The 19,539-nt window shown below is 38.9% G+C and overlaps 1 protein-coding gene across 6 annotated transcripts in view; it reads left to right on the forward strand.

The window, feature by feature from the left end:
• The first annotated feature begins 1,256 nt into the window (after window positions 1–1,256).
• The window catches only part of Ncoa1 (nuclear receptor coactivator 1), a 246,410-nt gene continuing 228,127 nt past the window's right edge, over window positions 1,257–19,539 (forward strand). For all 6 annotated transcript variants that reach the window (XM_071601387.1, XM_027933430.2, XM_071601388.1 and 3 more), the window contains exon 1: window positions 1,257–1,624. The gene's annotated coding sequence lies outside the window, so the exon portion shown is untranslated. The remainder of the gene's footprint in view (window positions 1,625–19,539) is intronic.

A 19,539-nucleotide genomic window follows, 5' to 3' on the forward strand; every position in this document is an offset into this window, starting at 1 on the left:
GACCAGAGGATGTTTTATGAGAATGACCGCGGTAGGAAGAGGAAGATAGAGCTGAACCTAGCAGGATGGAGTACCTGCCTGGGGAAGAAATCTCCTGCTGTCTTAGGTGCTAGGGAGGTCAGTGTTTTCAAAGAAAATGTTCATTTGGAGAAGGATGAGGGGCTTAAGGATTTACAAAGGCTACTTTTGGGAAGAAAATGCAGGAAAATAAACAGAATAAAGTGTTGGGCTACAGCAGCAGGAGGGCAGGATTGAGGTAGGTGAGGATGGCTAAATGGGTACAAGAATTCAGGAAAAAGTAAAGAGGATTTAGGGCCCTTTACAAAGCGCTTCCATGGCCAGGGAGAAGATGGGTATTATAATGCCAGCCTTTGGATAAGGGCTGCTTTCCAGATAAAGCCACCACTGCATGTGAGACTGTTCTGCTGCGGTTTGATGTTTCTAGTGACAAGGAACACTCCACTTTTGGAAGTAGCACTTCCATTATAGAATAAGAAAAGGAGACAGAAAAGAAGAAAGGTGTGGGCCCCCCTTGAGGGAAAAGATCTATGAATGACAGACATTTTGGGTAATTCATGCAATTGCAGAGCCAGACGTGTCAGTCAGATCTTTTCATCTGTAAAATGAAGGGAGTAGATGAGCTTTCTTTTCCCTTGTCTAATAGTCTGTGAAATCATCTAGACAACCACCTCCCAATTTTACAGAATAAAAAACGAGGCCCGCGGGATGTGTCTCACTTAAAGTAATACAACACCGTAGTGGAGAGACAGGCACCGAGCCCACTCCTCCCGGGTCCACACGGCCTTTGGCCGCTCTACAGGCTCCCCTGGAAGATAAAGAGCAGCAGGAGGGTGCAGGCTGGGCGGCCCGGGCTGGGCGGCCCGGGCTGGGGCACCCAGGGGTTGGAGGCCGCTTCCCGGCATTGGGCAGAGGACCGCCCCGAGGGGAGGGCCAGCAGGGAAGAGTTCGGGCCTCCTTTCCCACACTTCGTTAGGACCCGGGCCGGGGCGGACCTGCAGCCGACAGAGGGCGCGGGGCGGCTTCTGGCTCCGCGGGCAGGGCGGGTAGGTGGGGGCGCGCTGGCCCGGGCGCGCCGTCGGAGCTCGCGGGCACCGAGTCGCCCGGGCCCAGGCAGCTGAGCGGGCGGGGGCTGGCGGCGGGCGGGGCGGGGCGGGGCGGCCTGAGCGGGGCGGGGCGGGGCGGGGCGCAGAGGGGGCGGGCCGTGAGCGGGGGGCGGTGGCGGCGGCGGCGGCGGCCGAGGAGGAGGAGAACATGGCGGCCGCGGAGAGCGGCTGAAATGCCTGTTCTTCAGGCCAGGCGAGCGGGAGACTGACGCTGCTTGCCGAGCCCTGTCCTCCGACGGCTGGACCGCGGCCTCGAGCGCCTCGGTCGCCTGTTCGCCGCTGCACCTTCGGGCAGAGCCTGCTCTGGGTTTGTTCTGCATCCCCCTGCGAGGGGACCCGTGCTCCGGAGGAGGGGGCCGGAGAGCCGCGGCTGCAGCCGCTTGGGCCCCGGGGGCCGGGCGCCGGGCCGAGGAGCGGCGGAGGCCGCGGCGGCGCCGCTACGGTCGCGGACGAGCGCGGCGCCCGTGAGCGCGGCCCAGAGGCGGCGGCGACGGCGGCAGGTGAGTGGCGGCGGCGGGCGCGGAGCCTCGCGGTGGGTGCAGCTGTCACGAGCCGAGCGGCCGCCGAGGCCCTAGGGGGCGGGGAGCAGCTGGCGCCCTCCGCCCCTGCTCGCCTTTCTCTCGGTTTCATCTCCTCCTCCCACTTTCCCCGAGTTCCCCTCCTGGCCTGGCGCGGCTGGAGGGGCCGAGGTCGCAGCTGTCACCGGCACCAGCTGGGGGCTGCTCCCCGGCGAGGGAGCTCGCTGCAGAGCGCCTCGCCTGCGCCTCTCTCCCAGTTGCCCTAGTTAGCCGAGGGCGAGCATCCGCGGAGGACGCGCGAGGCTGCGCGGCGCGGGCCGGGTGGGGAGCGGGCGCCCCGAGCCGCCGCGGAGAGGGGGAGCCGGAAGTCAGCGCGGGCGCCCCTCGGCCCCGAGGAGCGCCGTGACCTTGGCCAGCCCGCCAACCTCTCCGAGTCTCGTTCTCCTGCACCGCGAAATGGGGGCGACCCCGGCGTACCTCGCCGTAGGCGCAGCCTTCGACGGCACTTGTGCTTAGCCCCGCGCTCTTGCCTTCTCTGCCCGGGACCAGGGACTTGGGAGGTAGAAATGGGTGGATAAAGCCGATTTTCCTATTGAGACTGGGGTTTGGTCCCTTTCCTGGGATTCTGCCTGAAAGGACCTAGGAAGGGAAGCAAACGTGTTGACTAGACGATTAGGAGGTGGGGTTGGTTAGTGGTCAGTGATAGAACTCTCCTGGTCCCTTGGAAGAGACATAGAGAAATCGGACACCAGGGTCCCTCGTCCTTCCTACCCGGCTGTGGTGTTTTTCTTTCTTTCTTCCCCCCCCCCCCATTTTCTTTTAATAAAAGCAGTCACTCCCATGGGTCAGACACTGACTAGTCTAAGGATGTTCGAGGGAGAACGGAGGGGTTGACAATGCAGCCTGTGAGACAAGGACAGGCCGCGGTGCTGTGGCCGCAGAGTTTGGTGGGAGGAAAACTTTAAACTGGAGAGTCTGTTATCCTTTCTTGCCCGCCTCTCCTCCTTTATTGTAGAGGCGTTGAAGAGGCAGGTGTCCTTGTGGAGAAGGTGACACTTTTTCTTTTGAGATAGTGAATTTTTAATGTCGAGTATGAGATTGGTGAATGAAGGGTCCTGGAGGGAATTGCGGTCCCAGCACCTCAGTGGATGGCAAGAGGAACTCTTTGGCCATGATTTGTGAGGCATGATGCTTAGACTTAAGTGATGAAGAAAATCAAGCGTCCGTGTAAGACATTACTACCTTGAAGTTTAGGTTTTGGACAGTTGTAGGGGTGGATTTTAAGGGTTAAATTTGTTTGAGGTTTTTCCTCTGCTTTGCTTGGGAAATTGGTGGGAGGTTAGTCTTAAAAAAAAAAAAAAAGTTGGCCAAAGGGGCCTCTCTGTTAGTTTCACAGAAGCTGTGATGTAGGAAGGGGTCGAATTTCTTCATGTTGGGAATAAAGTGAAAAGAAAGTATTTGCGTATTTGCTCGGGTTTTTTGGCTCTTGAACTAGAAGTAGTTTTGGGTTAAAGGTAGCAGTGGGGTTTGATAAATAGGCATTCTTTGAGCAGTTTGTCATAAACTAGATAAAATTGGAAGTGTTTCTACTATATCTCCTGTACCTTGCGGAAAGGTCTAAAATTGCTTCTGTGAACCAGTGTCTACTGTTTTCTCTCTTATTTCTTATTCAGACTTTATATTTAGGGAGCAGTGGGTAAAAAGGGGGCCTGAATAGGGAAAGTTTGGAGAGAAAATGGAGGGCTGCTGCTTATAAGAACAGGTATTTGGTTTGACTTTTTTTGTAGACATTCTGCACTACTTATTTAATCTCCATTGAACTTTGGGTTATAAGGTGCAAATTTGAATTTCACAAAGTTATAGTTAATCTCTTCCTTATTTCTATCTGAGAAAATTTGTAAGATTGTGTCTATTAAATTGCTTTTTCGTGTGGTTTAAGCCAAAGGAGTGTTTTAGATCTGCATTTTTAGGTAAGTGGTTTTATTGAAAAACAGTACTTGATGGAACTAATAGTGATTGTTCCACTTAAACTGGGATTATATAGACAATGTATTTTCCTCCCTCTTTCTGCCAACATTTGTTTTTCTTTCTCCCTCAATTCCAGGGTTTCATTTCTAGAAATCTGGACTGGAAACAGAAGCAGCAGTTTGTATAATCCCAAGAACTTGCTTATGCCAGGAAGCTGTAAGGGTAACATGAAGTGGGTGTGATATAAAGATACTGCTACTACTTCAGACATTTAACTGTTAAGGGAGCCTCAGGTCAAACTTTATATTTTGCTGAATTTCCTGTTTTCTTATATGTGTTAATCTTTTGGTGGGCAGAGGATTGGGTTGCTATGGTGCAGACTGGTGTATATTGTGAAAGTGTTGGCAAATTTATAAAGAAAGGTGGTAAACAAGCCTAAATAATTTAAAGATGTTCCTAGCATGAAGTGTTGTCTGCTTGTCCTCTTGACCCTGCTAATTCAGTGACTGGTGTTTGCTAGAACTAAATGTTAAGTAAGTGATAAGGGTGGTATGGAAGTGCTGAAAGGTATAGTGGGAGAGAGAGTATCTTAGACATCCCTTGAAAATATTTTTTTTTTCTAATGGATTATTTATCAAACTGTGATTTCTAATTGTTTTTAAGGACATTTTAGCTCTTGTTGCTCAGTTGTCATCAATTTTATATTCCTTCTCTTAGATACTGCCTCTGTTTCTTATTTTAGTTTGTATTTTTTGGCCCCATATCTCAAGGACTTCACATTGTTTGAGTGTAATGTTGCATATCTTATGTAGTTGTTTGGCCTTAAGCCATATGGCCTAATTTAACTTTCATTTTAGGGCAGATATGGGAGGTCAATACAGGCAGACAACACTGCATAGAATCCCCTAAGTCATGGAGCATAGGAGATCCCCAGGATGCTCATTATTGTCTTGGCAATGATTTTACCTTCTAAATATGATAATCACAGGAATTCTCAAAGGGCCATCCATTACTTTACTGGCAGATGTCCAAAAATGTTATGGTGTACACTTTTCTGTATTACCTGCAAATACTGGATGCTGAGGTGGGTGTGGGATTAGATGAAAGACTTCTGTTTGAGGAGTTGGATGACAGAGCCCTATTATCTATTAGTCTGGGCTAAAATTCTCCCCACCTTATATAAAGTTCCTGTGTGTTTGGACAGATTAGACTAGGGAAAGAACTTCTTGATTGTTTCTCTCTCACGTTAATCAGTAGCTTATGCTTTGGTCATTGGCTACGGAGAACAGACTTCATGGTCTCAGATCTTTTCCTTACCTCATGGAAGTGATATCTAGACATTTTAAATGTTGCTTGTCTTTTCTTATATTTTAGTTAGACTGTGTACCTTTCCCTCAACATATGGTGTCAGAAGTCATACAGTGGCCTAGTGGCAACTGGGTACCACTATTGATTTCTTAATTTAAGGATGTACAGATTATTTTTTATAGCCTAGTCTGAAAAATGATTTGTAAGTGTATAGTACTTGGATTAGTATAGAGTGTAGAAATGATTATTTTGTATTTCTGCCAGATGGATACATAGCTGAATAAGGGAAATTATTATAAAACACTGACACTAACATGCAAATCCAGTTCCATAACTGCAAGACAGAGTTGTTGTATCAGTGTTCTCTCCCTGATAACCCCTCCACAACATGGTATTTTTGAGACTCTTTGAAGTGATAGGCTTTTAGAAAGCTTAGTAAAGTCATCATATTTAAAAGATAAGTAGCTTATACCAAAATAGAAGCAGTAGTCCCTTCAGGAGTTATTGAACACTTGAAATTAACCAGTCTAGTCACCCTCATTTTAGATAATTTTTTATTCTAATCTCTTCCCTGCCCTGTGTATGTTTCATGTGGAGGGTAGGGACTTTTGGTTTTGTTGAGTAGCCCTGAACCAGACAGACCATTGGGGACAGAAAGGCCAATCTGATAAAAAAATAAGTGCAAGTACAGAGCTGAAGCCTCATCACCAGGCCATTGTATGACTTCTGACACCATATGTTGAAGGAAAGGTACACAGTCTAACTAAAATATAAGAAAAGAGAAGCAACATTTAAAAGAAGTTCTCATTAAGCATTATGATAACACTGGATCATCCAATTTTCCCAGACTGACACTTCATTTTTACCTTTTGGCTTATAATTTTGAGGCAATTTTTAAGCTGTTTTTAGAAATGGAGCTTTGACTTCAGACCGACAGGGGCTGTTGTCTTGGCTCTTCCAGATACTTAGTTGATAAACCTTGTGTATTTATACTAACCCTGAGGTTTTCATATATAAAATTGGAATAATGTATTTCATATTACTGTGATTTAAAAATTAGCTTATATTAAATAATAAGATATTTATCATATAACTAGCACATACTAAGGCATTAATAAATAGCTAACAAGTGGGCATTTCACTAATGAATCCATCAACAAATTCTCTGATTCTTTTCTAATTTTTCAGATTTCTCACGCTTATTTCTGGTTCTATAATCTGATCCTCTTGTCACTTTAAATGTGGACTAATAGGAGTCACATTAACTCTAGGGGCCTGAGTTTCTTTATCATTAAATGAACATATTGATCTGATGTCACATTTCTTTTTGTGCTAAAATTATGTGATTTGTAAGTTTATAGCTGTTTGCCTGCATACATTTTCCTCTCTAATTTATCTAAATAGAAATGCTGAAAAAAACCCTTTCTAAAATGTTATTTGTTGTTATTGTTATTAGTGAAGAACTCTGCAAATTTATATAGTTGTAAATCATTTATTTCCCATTCCAGAAAATTTGCTGTAGATTCTTTTATTTCCCATTCCAGAAAATTTGCTGTAGATGGCATATGCTTTATAAACTGTTCCAAGTGAAGGAAGTATCATAACCACCCATAGATATCTTGCTTCTTTGCTTTTGCGTGTTTCATTTTCTTAAATTGTATTTTCTTTTCCTTTATGTTTTTTGACCTTCAAAAACAGAGTCAAAGCAGGTATATTCTCCAGGAAGTTTGATTTTTATCACTCACTTAGCATCAATTACTCCAGTTTGTTTTACAAAATAAACTTGCCTATCTCCCTCTGTCCCCTTCCTCTTAACTTTCACATTTTTTCCTGATACTTGGGGTGCTCTATCACTGATTAGCCCTTTTTATTTTATTTTTTTATTTGGAGAAACGTCTCACTGAGTTGTCCAGGTTGACCTCAAACTTGCTTTCCTCCTACTTTAATCTCCAGAGTCACTGGAATTACAGGCATGAGACACCAACCTCTTTTTTTCCTCTTCTTCTTCCTCTCTCCCTTCTTTTTTTCTTCCCTCCTTCCTCTCCATTTATTTTTTCTTCATGTTGGCTTTCTTAATTAGACTGGAAAATTCTTTAGATTGCATGAACCATAATATTTAGAATAAAGGAGCCTTAGGGGTCATTTAGGATAACAGTCAATAACATTACAGATGAGAAGACTAAATCCAGGCAAATTGTATTTGATTACAGAGATTTAAAATTTTTAAATTCTACTAAACATTTGTGTAATCTTTGAGCTAGAAGGAAAGGAGCACAGTCAGCTTAATGTGCTGATCAGGTTCAAACAACTACTTCTTAAAAACATGTAAAAAAAAAAATTGTATCAGTATTGAACATGTACTGACTTTTTTCCATGTCATTATTCCCTAAACTATAGTGTAACAGCCAATTATATAGCATTTCCGTTGTATTAGGTATTGTAAGTATTATAGAGATGATTCAAAGTATACAGGAGGATGCACATAGGTTATGAGCAAATACTGTGCCATTTTATATAATGGAGTTGAGCATTCACAGATTTTGCTATACACAGGGGTTTCTGGAACCAATTCCTCACAGATACTGAAAGGCAACTGTATTTTTAATTTTTTGAGCAAAGATTGATTCTTAAATATTGTAAAAGTATGAATTGGGAATTAATTAAGACCATTCTCTCAAAAACTACAAAAATGTCTAGAGAGAAATATCTGCTTTTCTTATATGGCTCTTATTCAGAGTCAACAAATATTTATTGAGTCTCGTCTCTGAGCCAGTTACTATGCTAGCTATACATACTGTATTTTATAAATGGGGAAACAAGGCTCAGGGAAGTTAAGTGGCTTGTGTAAGACTGCACAGCTGTTAGGAATGACATTTGAGTCTAGGTCTTCTGAGGAGAAATCACATTCATACCTTTGAGTTGGCTTCTCTCCAACTGTGTTTGTCCTATTTGGCCACGTTATGACACTCTTTTTGTTTCTGGACTTTCTTTCTGTTCCATATATATTTTATGGAGACTTTTGCCATCTTGTTCTATTCTGATGAACTGGGAGCCATATATACTAGTTACTTAATGAAAATGTCACTTTAAGATTCTTGCACTGTTTCTGTTCTCACCTTTGTACTTTAGTAATGTTGATTGTTTAGTGCTTCTGTCCAGGTAAGCTTATCTTTTAATGGTTGGTTTTGGATTCTTAGCCATAAAATTCAGCCTCTCAAGTTTTGTTACTATTTAAAACCTAAGGCTAAGTGTGTTTCCTTTCTTTTGGAACAAATTGATCATTCTCTGTGCTTCCATTTGTATGTTGAATGATCGATCATATGTTTTTTAAACAAATATTTTAGTTATAGATAGGCACAATACCTTTATTTATTTTTATGTGGTGCTGAGGATCAAACCTAGTGCCTTACATGTGCTAGGCAAGCGTTCTACCACTGAGCCACACATAACCACAGCCCCAGACCCAGATGATCATATTTTGATAGCACTAATATATCTTGAATTTGGTTTTGCCTATATGGTTAAAATCTTTACATACTTTTATTATCAAGCATAGATACTTTTATTATCTAGTGTAGATTTGACTGTTTAATAGTGGAAGGTGTTCTGGTGTGTGTGTGTGTGCGCGCGCGCGCGCGCATGCCATACTATATTTTACCAGATAGCTGAAGGATGAAATGTCCTTGATTTTTGAAAACATCTAAATATGTAATACTTTATTTTGGTGAGTCTGTTTGTAGAAAACCAGGGAAAAGTTATTTGTTCCACAAAGTCTTAAGTCATACCTCCCTCTCTATTCTAGGTTATACAGGAAGTCTGTAATTGAATTTCTAAGTAACCACTCAATCATTCATTGAAGTTGTGGTTATATGAGTACATACTTTGTTCAAGGTGTTGTGCTATTAAAAGATAGGGAAGTAAAACAGTAAGATACAGATCCTATTCTTAAGGAGATTATGACCTGAGAGAGGTGATAAGACAAACACACAAATACCTATAGTAATAATTAAATGTGATGAGTGCTATGAGAGACATACTACAATAGTAGTCTACTTTGAGGATTAAGGGAGAGAGAACGAATGTTTTCACTTGAGTAGTGGACAAGAGCATTGAAGGACAGAAACCTTTCTGTAAGGGTGGGGTGAGGAATTTATTTTCACGAAGATTAAATAGCAAAGAAGAAAGGATAGGAAGACCTGGGGTCATTTAGGAAGAAATGAAGGAGAAAGTGCAAGGAGGAATGTGGAATTAGTTAAAGTAAGAGAGGGAAGCAGATGTTCTGGGTGCAGTCACAAGACATTGAAGGATTTTTATGTGGGGAGGTGGTGGGAGCAGTATGTAGTAAGTATGTAGATCTGGATGAAAATGAGAAATGTCAGTTTTCCAAATTTATGTGGATCTTTTTTCTTGGCAGGTTTTATCCCCCAAATTTTATATTTTCATACTTTTTGAAATGATTCCATGTGTAAGGCTTATCACACTGGGAACTTATTCACTCATTTTTATGTATATATAAAAACAGATTATGTGTTTTTTTAATAGAAGTTAGTATAAAATCTTTTTCACTGCCTTATATTTTCTTCTTTTAATTTAAAGCAGTAGCTATTCTTTTAAACAGTACATTATCATTTGACATTCTTAAGATGAGGCAGTGGGCTTGTTATTTCAGTGTAAAAATGTCATCTCCTTTGTATAAATATAAGTGTATCTGACTGTATAAGTGAGATTGGTCATACAAGTTGGAAGCCCCTTGCTCTCAATATAGTTCATGATTTATTTTCTGATGTATTTATGCCCTGTCATGTTCCAAAAAAGGATTTAAGGCAGGATATGTCATGAAGAGTCTTGGACCTTGTTCCAGCCCTGTCTATTATTTGACTGATGCCCATAGCCAACAATACACTGAGGGAACACCAGGGAAAACAACTGTTATCACAGAATGTGCTGCAGTTTTTCTTTTGCCAAACTGGTGGTAATTCAGAGACAGTTAAAATATAATTGGAATACCTTTAAAGATAAGCCCTTTAAACTTTGATAGCATATAAGGGAAATTGGTTGGAAGGCAAAGACAGAGAGCCTTGACCAGGCACTGTTAGAGCAGTGGTGTCTAATGTAGGGTTTACATTAAATTATCTGGGAAGTGGTAGAAATATGAGAGGTCTGTGAGGAAGTTTCTTCACTTTCAGTCTCTGATGATGTTTTCCAGTTTACTGGGTTTGGGTAATTGGATTTTAAAATTTATTATTTTAAATTTTAATTTGTATATTGCAGTAGGGAGTCACTGTGCAGCTTTTTTTGGTATAATATTTCATAGAGGTTAACTGGTCATCATGAGGCAAAGGATAAGAGGTTGTGAGGGGAATGGGAAAATAAACAAGGAGAGATATGAATTACAGTGGATGGGGTAGAGAGAGAAGATGGGAGGGGAGGGAGGGGGGATGGTAGAGGATAGGAAAGGTAGCAGAATACAACAGTTACTAATAGGGCATTATGTAAAAATGTGGATGTGTAACCGATGTGATTCTGCAATCTGTATTTGGGGTAAAATTGGGAGTTCATAACCAACTTGAATCTAATGTATGAAATATGATATGTCAAGAGCTTTATAATGTTTTGAACAACCAATAAAAAAAAAAAAAAAGAAAATTACCAAAAAAAGGCTATTTTTTAAGTGAGGACCTAAGTTACTGGGGTCTGTGCCTCTCTAGAGAGGGAAAAATGCCTGATGGACATTTTGATTGGACTAAAGGCTTCATGAGCAGCCGGTGGACACTGAAGCCCTTGTCCAGGATGGGCAGGAGGCTGACTTCCTTGAGCCCATACATCTGTATGAACCCCTTGACAATGGCCACTCTTTGGCATCCCTCTCTTGGGACCCCTCCTTCTCTGGGAGCTCTGCTTTCTTCTACTCTAATAAATCCTGTTACTTTGTTCTCCAAAAAAAAAAAAAAAAAAGAATTTTTTAACTTAAAGATGACTTACTCATTCTTCTTCCACAAAAAGACAGATGTCCTAAATTTGCTAACATTTGCCGTGACACATGGGTGTAAGTTGTACACTATCTAGCAAATGAATACCTTTAATCTGCCCCTTTAAGATAATGGTACATTCCTAACAGTGGATCAAAATGTACCTTTTACAACAAAACAAAGTTTAGTGTTGTGGGGAAAAGATATATGAGAGTGGTATTTGTAAGTATTTTCATCATTGGATTAGTTGCTGACAAGGATACATGTTAACTCTAGGAACTTTTGGATTTGTACACTTGAATTTGGAAACAAAGTTTTTTTTTTTTTTTTTTTTTAAACTTGTATCAAAACCTTGTTAAAAGAGGTGTTTAATTGTCTTGAGCCCATCTGCTGAAAAATATAAAAAGGCAATGCCATCTAATTAGTTTGTAGAGTGACTGATTGCCATCGGGAAATATGGAAATGAAGTAGCTGCATTTTAGCCAAATTTTTTGCATAAATGGTGAATGGGATTGCAATTGAATATCATTTTTAATTTAGTTCAGCCAGTAATGGAGTTCTTTTGGTTTTATTCATCTTTGTAAAGTATGTTTTTCAGCTATGCTAACCATTAGAACCAAGTAAAATAGATATTATTAAAATGAACTAAATTTAGAAGCAGGTCCTCAAAGTTGTGGCATTACACAGTATCAAAATAATAAACCATGTTCAATCACAATACTGTCACCAAAAGTAATGGAGTTAATAACGGTGTTAGAAAGGACATAAAGTCTTTATATCATCGATAAGTAAAATAAGTGTTAAAAATTGGTTTATTTTGTCATATACCATTTTTTCATTTTTGTGCTTTACAGGGTACATAATTTATTAGTTTGGTATGCAATGTATATAAATTACAAATAAATACATATGACTTCCTATTTTAAAACCTTTTGAGCTGTGGGATATACGGTAAATATAGTTATCACTATTCTATAGAAAGAAGTCTTGACCTGCGGTTCATAGACTAAGACCTCTAGATTGACTTTAGGGGAGGTCTATAAACACTTTGAAATTATTTGTAAAATTTTGTGAATCTCTGCATTTCTCTAGTGAGAAGGTCTGTAGATTTCACCAAATTCTAAAAAGGGTCCATGACCCTTCCCCAAAGGTTAAGAATCCCTGTTGTTGAGGTTTGGGACCTCAGTAACTCTATTCATGCAGTCTTACCCTCTTGCCAAGTTTAATGGATGTATCTGATGTCATAACTGAAGCCTGCAGTATGACTGGATTTACAGTCTATTTTTCCATTTTGCAATAGATCTGATTGCAGTGCATTTGGCCTCTACAGGTGTTTGAGCTCTGTTTGTTGCACAACTACCTGGCCCTTTATACTTGGTTGCTTTTATATATCATTTCCCCCCTCAAGCTCCCTACCCCCAATAAAAAGGAGTGGATGGACCTATTTTATGAGTGTAATGTCTGTGTGTGTAGAAGAGCCCAGCATCAATTTAAGTACTGCTGTGTGGATGGGATTCACAGTTGCCCTGCTTTTTAAAATTTTTTAAAATATTTATTTATTTTTTTGTAGTTGGACACAATACCTTTCTTTCTTTCTTTTTATATGGTGCTGAGGATCGAATCCAGGGCCTTGCACATGCTAAGCAAGCGCTCTACCCATGAGCCACGACCCCAGCCCCTGCCCTGCTTTTAACACCTCTTTTACATCTGAATCTCTGCTTTCTAGAGTCCTTGGGATCTGACTCAGACGTATATTAAAACACTTTTCCAAGTTTTACAGATCCTTAGATTGGTTTCTTTTTCTCTTCACTGACATCTTTCTATTTCAGGCTTGTTGTTATTACCTTCAGGCCTGAGATAGTATCTGAAGTTGTCTCACAGTCCCCAATGAGTTTCCTTTTCAGTCTGTGCTGAATTTTATTTTAGAAATATCTTCCTAATTTTACTTTTGTTGTGTTACTTCAATATTTCCTCATTTCTGTCAAGATAAAGTTGTTCCTTAGCCTGCCATTCAAAGTTTCCCAATATCTGGTACCAGTTTGCTTTTCTGGCCTCATTTTCCATTAATGTCCGAAGACTGTTTGTTTGAAATAAAATTGTTAGTTTATTGTCCCCTAAATATTACTTGGGTTTATATGCCCTGTTACATACTTCTTTCCCTAGAATATTTGATATTCTGCCTATTTTTTTAAGGCTCAAGTCAGATTTTGCCTTGCTTCTTAAGTGTTCAGACTATAAGATTTAATCTGTTCCTTCTGTGAACTCACTATTTCCCTTATTATTCATTTGTTATTATATAATATAGCCTTGTACTGTATGCAGCATTTTGTTTTCATGTGTTCCTTACCCATCTTAGGGTATAAGCATGGCAAAAAGAGATCTTGATTTACATTTTGTCTTCTGCAGTGTCTCACATGTATGGATATTAAAATATTTGGCAAATCATGTTGATTAAATCATAATGCTATCTATGAATATACTTAGAGAAGTTGTGTGTGTGTGTGTGTGTGTGTGTGTGTGTGAGATACTCACTGATAATCTAGGGATTCTCTTTACTGGTTGCAGGATATTTGGGGAATTGAATAGGAAGTCAGGTATTGCCTGGAAAATGTTCTACAACATAAAAAGTTTTTTTTTTTTAGGGCAGTGTTTAAGTGTCTGGAATAGCCTATTGAGTCATTGTTCTGTGGTGTAGAACTTTACCTGTCATGGTAAACAGAGCTTGTCTTCCTTCCTTTCTCTCCTTATTCGTGCTGGAGACACAAGTTTCTAATATTGTAAGCATTACTACATTTCTGTTTTTAATTTATCAGCACATTGTTCACACTAGAAGATATTTTTATTAAATACCTGTGATTGGTAATATGGGTCATCATGAAGTTATATCTATGGTTCCTGCCCTTCAAGAAGTTTATAATCTCTGTAGGGAAGCTCATTTACTTTAAATCATTCACGAATTTAAAAATATAAAACAGTACAAAAGATGTCACATGGGAGTGTATGACTTAGTTGCTGAGATATATGGAAACTCCTGTAGCACTATTTTTAGCACTTATTTGAAATTTATTGTCATGAAATCTTGTTTCTGTTGTTATGTTTCCCTTTGCTCCAGATTGTAAACTATAGAGGATAGAGATCATTTTATACTAGTTAGTTCTGCATTGCTTTCCTAGTGCTCTACCCACATTATATGCTCATAAATTACTGATGAAGCTAGCATGGTCTGGGTGGCTTCCTAAAATAAGTGGATTTGGATTAGATTTGTGCGATATGGAATGATGCTTATGACATAGCCCCATAGTACATGAAAAAAGGGTTCTGTAGTTAATAAAGTAGGCTTAGTGTACGTTCTACAACAGGAAATAACTTCCTTGGTTACTGTGGCTTTGGCCCTAAAGTGACCCACATAATTTCTTCTTATAGCCCATTGGCCAGAAATAGTCATAGGGCAGTACTTAAAGGGCTAGGAAATCTATGAACATGAATTTCAGTGAGCAGTAAAGCTTTTACCTCATTGTAGCAGAATTGATTTTCTTTAGAGAGATGAATACCAAAATTGGTAGGCCCTGAACTCATTGAAGAGCAGAGGAATTGCTTCTTTATGTTGATCTACATGGAATCTTTATTATTAAGTTTATTTGTGAAAAGAACTATAAGTGCTGATTGAGACAATTAAAGGAGAAATTTTACTTTAAACATCAACCCCTCTACTTTAGGGATAGGTGTTAATATTTGTTGTAGTTTGTTACTGTCTTTAGAATTGATATTTGAAACACATAGTAGATACTTGGCTTCAGTGTAACAGATCCAGAACTTTCCTATGTGCACTGTTTGGTGAAATTATAGGGTGAGAAAAGAGAGAGAGTAAGTGCTCTCAGATACTAATGTCGAGTTTTTGCTGTTAGAGAATTTCAGAAAAATTATCCATAGTGCCTCTGGAGGTCTTTCCCCCACTACTTTCAATGCTGCTAATTAAAATCTGTGTTCTCCATTAAAACTTATTAATTTATTTTCTGGTACTGGGGATTGAAACCAGATGTGTTCATTCCATTGATCTACATCCCCAGCCTTTTTATTTTTTATTTGAAATGGAGTCTCACTTAATTGTCCAGCCTGGCCTTGAACTTGGAATCCTCCTGCTTCAGCCTCCTAGATTGTAGGGATTACAGGGGTGCACCACTTTACCTGGCTCTATTCTCCATTTTTTTTTTTTTGTTTGCTTTTCTGATGCTTTGTTTGTTAAGGACTATTGGATAGTTGTTAAAATGTTGGCCAAGTATGTAGAACTAGGAAGTCTAGGTCCTTAATTATCTATGAGGCTCCCCCCAACCCAGTTTCATTTGTAAAGTCATCAACCCTGAACTTTTTAGACCTTGGAATTTCTTTTTTAATGTATTTTAATATTTTTCCTTTTTTCAAATTCAAAAGTAAACCGTGTGTGTGTGTGTGGATACACACACATACACACACACACACACACACATATATATATATTCTAATAACAAATTCAAAGGGACACAAGTATATATAGTTAGAAGGTAAAGGTCAATAATTGTTAACAATACAGTACTTGCTAGTTTATGCTGTTTAGTAATCCTTTTTACCGATTTAAAAAAGTTTTAGTTTACAGTGTCCTTCCCCTTGACCAAGGGACAGGCATGCACTCAGGCTTGGTCTGTCATAATGACCCATTTCCGTAGACATTGTGATTGTTACAGGATGACCATGTGAACAAAGCAGGTTCAGAGCCCTTCCCAGAGATAGAAAAACATTTGGGATGAGAGACAGGCTTATCCTACTGGAATTGCTAAGCTGAGTGAAGAAGGTAGCCTATCTGCTGTGGGAAAGAATAAGGCCAACACACAGACTGAGACAGACTCACTCTCTCTCTCACACACACTCTTTCATTCTCTTCTATGCATGAACGTGGGGAGCCATTGGCTCTTCTGGGTTCAGTTGTACCTGAAATTAGATCTGCCTATACTTCCCAGTTACAAGAATGAATCAATTGCCTAACTTGTGCTAGTTTGAATTGGTTTTGGAACTGAAAGAGTCTTGATTAATCCAGATCCCTGTTGGCACATCTCTGTCTTTCTCACATATACACATACATGCATGCACACGTGAAGAGTGTCTTACCTTAACTGTTATTGACTTTTTAAATGTAAGTCAAAATGTCAATGTCAAAATATAATAGGACCATTTTATGTTTTTTTAATGGCTGCTTAGCATTACATTGGATGTGTATTCTGTAATTTACTTAATCATCTCTTTTTTGATGGACATTTAGATATCTTGTTTTGTTGCAAAATATGTTTCATAAACATCCTATTTTGTATTTGTTGCACATATATCAGAATATACCTATGGAATTATTGAATATACACATATAAAAATTGATGTCCCTTCAAATTGTCACCCCAAAGGCTATATCAGTTTACATTTTCACCAACAGTATATAACAGTAGCTGCTTTCCCCCCATTATCAGTCATTTGTGGTTGAACCTGAAAGGTGGAAATGATACAACTTTGTAATTTGCAGTTCCCTATCAGTGGAGTTCTCAAATATCAAATATTTGCTGTATTTTGAACTCCTCCTGCTAAATTTCTCCTGTTCACATTAGTTGACTTTCCTATTGGGGATGCTTGTTTTTTTTTTTTTTTTCCCCTTCTAATTGCTTCCTGTCTGTTATATGATTATGATGTGGTTGTTTTATGCTAATTAGAAATGATTTTGGTAGATAGCTGACTGTTGCTTTTTTATTTCAGAATGATGTGAAATCTACTACTTCAAAACCCATCTCCTACATATTCTTTTTATGGGTAGCCCTAGATATTTAATTGTCTTATATTAATAGCTCTATAGAGCTGCCGTAGTCATTAGTGAGCTGGGTGGTCATGGCTCAGTTGGATTCTCTTTGGGTGCTTAATTGAGATAATTTTATGGCTGAGCTTAATTTTGGGAAACTCTTGCTTTGAAAATTTTTCTGGATCAAAATTTTGTGACCAGACTGTATGGTATAGAATGTTGGGTCTCAGCTGACTGCTTGTTATTTGGTTATCTACTCAGAACTATTTTCAGAGAAAAATTTTGGACCTTTACTTTCTTGGCTTACCTCCATGGAGAGGTGGGTTGGCTGCCTATTTAGACCTTTTTATTGGTTAAGTTTTTTAATTTTCACAGGAGAATTTTGACCTGATCCTGCATTTGACTGACTTGAAAATAATATATGGATAATGCTAGTAATTGGCAGATGGAATAACTTCTCTTTAGCAATTATGTATCCCTTTACTCTGCTGTCCAGTTTTTATCAAAAACTTAGTAGTAAGAAACAGCATTTTTTTAAGTATTGCTTAAAACACACCCAATATTGTTGCTTATTTATTTCAGAATGATGCTCTAAAAACAATCAGTTTTTACTTGGATCAAGCCAGAACACCAGAAAGCTATGTATGTTGATTGCTGTGATTTTTAGAGTGGGGTAGAATTGCTTTTATAGAATTGTTCTTTGGTATAATGCAATCAGCATTTATCGAAGGCCATTAAAACAAACAGTATTATGAATTTGCTATTACCCCTTTGTAGAATTCTTATGAGGGTATTATCTCCTTTATCTCAGTGCCCTGGTTGATGTTACTACTATCACCACTGATACTTTTAGCAACTAATCTGGAGGACCAAGACTGAACACAAAGTAAGCTAATATTTGGTGAACAAATACTGCTTTTAGTTACTTGCAAATGCTTATGTCCAAAGGGAGATGTCCTTGTGGATGAAGGATTTTGTAATGGTTAGGATTATGGGGTCTGGAGCTAGATTTCCTGAATTTGACTTCTGATTTGGGTACTTCTGAGTTGTGTATTACTTGACCTCTCAATGACTCAGCATCTTCATTTATAAAATGAGGGTAATAATTTTACCTACCTCCACAAGGTTGTGGGAATTTTGAGTTTACACAGGTAAAATGCTTAGAACATGCCTGGCCAAGACACATGCAATGATGATGAGCTATTATTTATTTATTTATTTTAAAATTAGTATCATTATTATTAGAGCCCATGTAGTAATTGTCTCCCCTACCCCCCTTACCTTAGTACCAGGAAAACTGTTTTTCCTTTGATCACCTGGTTTACTTGTATTACAAAGTTGTCATGACCCTTGCAACTGATGGTTCTTTGGAAGAGAGCTCAGTCAAACGAATGGGCTTTCCCTTGCACCTATATAGGACCTTGTGACTTGGGGTTTGTGTGGTAAACTTATTTCTGACTTTATCTTATTTTCCTCCCTCATTTTCAACTTTCCCAGCTTTTTTCTTCTTCCATTTAAATTGTAATATGCCCTGTGAGCCGTCTCAATCCTTTGTAGAATAATGCAGAAGTAAATAAGAAATCTTCATTATAGCATGTGCCCATATTGAAATTTCAGATTGGTTTTCATTTATAGTATCTTAAGCTAGCTACTTCTTGAAGACAAGGATATCTTATTCATTAAGATATCTCAAATCATATCATAGATGGATTTCTGGGAAGGTTCCTGTTACAGCTAATCCTATTGATAGTTTAGATTTTCTTTGAGGTTTCAATTACATTATTATTCCTACCTGGCTTTTCTTTTCTTTTTCTTTTTTTAACTTTGACCTTTGTTTCAGCCATTTCTTTAGACTTTTTTTTTTTTTTTTTTTTTTTTTTGGTGTATGTGTCTCTGTGTGTGTGTGTGGTTCTTTTAAAAAACTTGTAAATCTGTAGTCTTTAAAAATACTCTTCAGAATAAGACTTTTATGTTAGGTTCTAGCATAGGCAGAATAAAAGTCTCTTGTGTTATTATTGCATTTATTTTGAAAACCAGAATGCTAATTTATTGATTTACAATGGAAAAAAAGAAATGTCCCAAAGTCTAAAATATTCTTAAATATTCTGATTATGTCACTAGTATTTTTATTCCCCCAAGAAGATGTACATGGGATTGGTGCTACTGGCTTTTTTGTGGGAGAAATTAAAAAAAAATTTTTTTCAATCCGTTTTGGTTGACATGTCTTTAAAATCTTTTTTTATTTGTAGATTTCTTCTTCTTTTCTCCTTGTAATTTGTCTTTTGATGAAGCTCAGTGGTTTGTTCTTGTACAGTTTGGATTTCAGTTTAGTTTAACATGTTACTGTGTCCTCTGTGTGTCCTGTAACTTGATAGTTTAATGTAGAAGCTTGATTAAGGTTTAATTTGGGGGGAGGGAAGCACAAGACAACTTTATACATGGAATTATGAGACATACGTAATGTCTAGTTGTCCTTTTGTGATGTTAGCAGTTGTTGGTATTACTACTGGCTTTTGATTCTTAAAATTCTAAAGTGATCCTCTAGTGTTTAGATGAAAAAGGGGAAGCATTGTCTGGAAATGGCAGAGAGTACTCTGTTTAGATAAGACTTCTGGGGACTGATTGAGAAAGAAGCAATATTGTGTGGAATCAAAGAATACCTAGGTTTCAGTCTGGCTTCTGCATAGGAGCTGTTTGATCTTTCATAATTAATAACAAAAACAAGGGACAACAGCAGCAACTATTAGCTTGGTGCTTATTTTACACCAGTTTCTGTGCAGAGTGCTTTATATACATTGTGTAATCTAATCCTCATAAATGCCTCCTAAGCCAGATATGATCAT

Source organism: Marmota flaviventris, chromosome 14, assembly GCF_047511675.1.
Source record: "Marmota flaviventris isolate mMarFla1 chromosome 14, mMarFla1.hap1, whole genome shotgun sequence".
NCBI lineage: Eukaryota > Metazoa > Chordata > Mammalia > Rodentia > Sciuridae > Marmota > Marmota flaviventris.